This window comes from Chiloscyllium punctatum, chromosome 47, assembly GCF_047496795.1.
Source record: "Chiloscyllium punctatum isolate Juve2018m chromosome 47, sChiPun1.3, whole genome shotgun sequence".
Classification (NCBI taxonomy): Eukaryota; Metazoa; Chordata; class Chondrichthyes; order Orectolobiformes; family Hemiscylliidae; genus Chiloscyllium; species Chiloscyllium punctatum.
The window spans coordinates 30,020,484-30,025,746 of record NC_092785.1 but is presented as its reverse complement, the minus strand read 5'-3'; positions in this window follow the sequence as shown (position 1 = coordinate 30,025,746).

The following is a 5,263-nucleotide window of genomic DNA, read 5'->3' as shown; positions in this document are numbered from 1 at the left end:
CACACACACACACACACGGTCGGTCCACACACACACACACACACGGTCGGTCTCACACACACACACACACACGGTCGGTCTCACACACACACACACACCACGGTCGGTTCACACACACACACAAACACACACAGTCGGTCTCACACACACACACACGGTCGGTCTCACACACACACACACACGACGGTCGGTCTCACACACACACACACACGGTCAGGTCTCACACACACACACACACACACGGTCGGTCTCACACACACACACTCACACACACGGTCGGTCTCAGTCCCACACACACGCACAGTCGGTCTCACACACACACACACACGGTCGGTCACACACACACACAAACACACACAGTCGGTCTCACACACACACACACGGTCGGTCTCACACACACACACACACACACGGTCGGTCTCACACACACACACACACAGTCGGTCTCACACACACACACACACACACACACGCACAGTCGGTCTCACACACACACACACACACCACACGGTCTGGTCCCACACACACACACACACACACACGGTCGGTTCTCAGTCCCACACACACACACACAGTCGGTTCACACACACACACACAAACACACACGGTCGGTTCACACACACACACGGTCGGTCTCACACACACACTCACACACACACACACACACGGTCGGTCACACACACACACACACACAACGGTCGGTCTCACACACACACACACGGTCGGTCACACACACACACACACACACACACGGTCGTTCCCACACACACACACACACACACACACAACACACACGGTCGGTCTCACACACACACACACACACACACACGGTCGGTCTCACACACACACACACACACACACAGTCGGTCTCACACACACACACACGGTCGGCGTCTCACACACACACACGGTCGGTCTCACACACACACACACACACGGTCGGTCTCACACACACACACACACGGTCGGTCTCACACACACACACACACGGTCGGTCTCACACACACACACACACCGGTCGGTCTCACACACACACACACACACGGTCGGTCTCACACAACACACACACACGGTCGGTCTCACACACACACACACACACGGTCGGTCTCACACACACACACACACGGTCGGTCTCACACACACACACACACACGGTCGGTCTCACACACACACACACACGGTCGCGTCTCACACACACACACACACACACGGTCGGTCTCACACACACACACACACACGGTCGGTCTCACTCACACACACACACACACGGTCGGTCTCACACACACACACACACACGGTCGGTCTCACTCACACACACACACATGGTCGGTCTCGCGAACACACACACACACACACACACACACGGTCGGTCTCACACACACACACACACACGACGGTCGGTCTCACACACACACACACACACACGATCGGTCTCACACACATACACACGGTCGGTCTCACACACACACACGGTCGGTCTCACACACACACACACACGGTCGGTCTCACACACACACACAACACACACACACACGGTCGTCTCACACACACACACACACACACACACACACACACTCGGTCACCACACACACGGTCGGTCACACACACACACACACACACGGTCGGTCTCTCACACACACACACACACACACACGGTCGGTCTCACACACACACACACGGTCGGTCTCTCACACACACACACACACACACACACACACACACACACACACACGGTCGGTCTCACACACACACACACACACACACACACACACACACACACGGTCGGTCTCACACACACACACACACACACACACGGTCGGTCTCACACGACACACACACACACACGGTCGGTCTCACACACACACACACACACACACACGGTCGGTCTCACACACACACACACACACACACACGGTCGGTCACACACACACACACACACACACACACACACGGTCGGGTCTCACACACACACACACACACACACGGTCGGTCTCACAACACAACACACACACGGTCGGTCTCACACACACACACACACGGTCGGTCTCACACACACACACACACACACACACACACGATCGGTCTCACACACATACACACGGTCCGGTCTCACACACACACACGACACACACGGTCGGTCTCACACACACACACACGGTCGGTCTCACACACACACACACACACACACCACACACACACACACACGGTCGGTCTCTCACACACACACACACACACGGTCGGTCTCTCACACACACACACACGGTCGGTTCTCACACACACACACACGGTCGGTCTCACACACACACACACACACCACACGGTCGGTCTCACACACACACACACACACCGGTCGGTCTCACACACACACACACACACACACCACGGTCGGTCTCACACACACACACACACACACACACACACACACACGGTCGGTCTCACACACACACACACACACACGGTCGGTCTCACACACACACACACACACACGGTCGGTCTCTCACACACACACACACACGGTCGGTCTCACACACACACCACGGTCGGTCTCTCACACACACATACACACACACACACACACACACACACACGGTCGGGTCTCACACACACACGCGCGGTCGGTCTCACACACACACGCGCGGGTCGGTCTCACACACACACGCGCGGTCGGTCCACACACACACACACACACACGGTCGGGTCTCTCACACAGCACACACACGGTCGGTCACACACACACACACACGGTCGTGTCACTCACACACACGGTCGGTCACACACACACACCCCACACACACACACGGTCGGTCTCACACACACACACACACACACACACGGTCGGTCTCTCTCACACACACACACAAACACACACAGTCGGTCTCACACACACACACACGGTCGGGTCTCACAAACACACACACGGTCGGTCTCACACACACACACACACGGTCGGTCTCTCTCACACACACACACACACAGTCTCACACACACACACACACACACACACACACACACACGGTCTCACACACACACACACACACTGGTCGGTTCTCACACACACACACACACACAATGGTCGGTCTCACACACACACACACACGGGTCGGTCTCACACACACACACACACTCACACACACACGATCGGTCTCACACACACACACACACGGTCGGTCTCACACACACACACACACACACACACGGTCGGTCTCTCACACACACACACACACGGTCGGTCTCACACACACACACACCACACACACACACGGTCGGTCTCACACACACACACACACTCACACACGGTCGGTATCACACACACACACACACACGGTCGGTCTCACACACACACACACACACACACGGTCGGTCTCACACACACAGCACACACACACACACACAGTCGGTCTCACACACACACACACGGTCGGTCTCACACACACACACACACGGTCGGTCTCACACACACACACACACGGTCGGTCTCACACACACACACACACACACGGTCGGTCTCACTCACACACACACACACGGTCAGTCTCACACACACACACACACACACGGTCGGTCTCTCAGCACACACACAACACACGGTCGGTCTCACACACACACACGGTCGGTCTCACACACACCACGGTCGGTCTCACACACACACACGGTCGGTCTCACACACACACACGGTCGGTCTCACACACACACACACACGGTCGGTCTCACACACACACACACACACACACACACACACACGGTCGGTCTCACACACACACACACACACACACACACACGGTCGGTCACACCACACACACACACACACGGTCGGTCTCACACACACACACACACACACACACACACACATGGTCGGTCTCACACACACACACACGGTCGGTCTCACACACACACACACGGGTACACACACACACACACACACACGATCGGTCTCACACACATACACACGGTCGGTCTCACACACACACACACACACACACACACGGTCGGTCTCACACACACACACACACACGGTCGGTCTCACACACACACACACACACACGGTCGGTCTCACACACACACACACACACACACACGGTCGGTCTCACACACACACACACACACACGGTCGGTCACACACACACACACACACACACGGTCGGTCTCACACACACACACACACACACACACACACGGTCGGTCTCACACACACACACACACACGGTCGGTCTCACACACACACACACACACGGTCGGGTCTCACACACACACACACACACACACACACGATCGGTCTCACACACATACACACGGTCGGTCTCACACACACACACACACACACACGGTCGGTCTCACACACACACACACGGTCGGTCTCACACACACACACACACACACACACACACGGTCGGTCTCTCACACACACACACACACGGTCGGGTCTCACACACACACACACACACGGTCGGTCTCACACACACACACACGGTCGGTCTCACACACACACAGCACACACACACGGTCGGTCTCACACACACACACACACACGGTCGGTCTCACACACACACACACACACACACGGTCGGTCTCACACACACACACACACACACACACACACACACACACACACACGGTCGGTCTCACACACACACACACACACACGGTCGGTCTCACACACACACACACACACGGTCGGTCTCTCACAACACACACACACACACACACGGTCGGTCTCACACACACACACACGGTCGGTCTCTCACACACACACACACAACACACACACACACGGTCGGTCTCACACACACACAGCGCGAGTCGGTCTCTCACACACACACGCGCAGGTCGGTCTCACACACACACGCCGCGGTCGGTCTCACACACACACACACACACGGTCGGTCTCTCACACACACACACACGGTCGGTCACTCACACACACGGTCGGTCTCACACACACACACACACACACACACACACGGTCGGTCTCACACACACACACACACACACACACGGTCGGTCTCTCTCACACACACACACACACACACACACGGTCGGTCTCACACACACACACACACACAGTCAGTCTCACACACACACACAGCACACAGTCAGTCTCACACACACACACACACACAGTCAGTCTCACACACACACACACACAGTCAGTCTCTCACACACACACACAGTCAGTCTCACACACACAGTCAGTCTCACACACACACACACACAGTCAGTCTCACACACACACACACACACACACACACACAGTCAGTCTCTCACA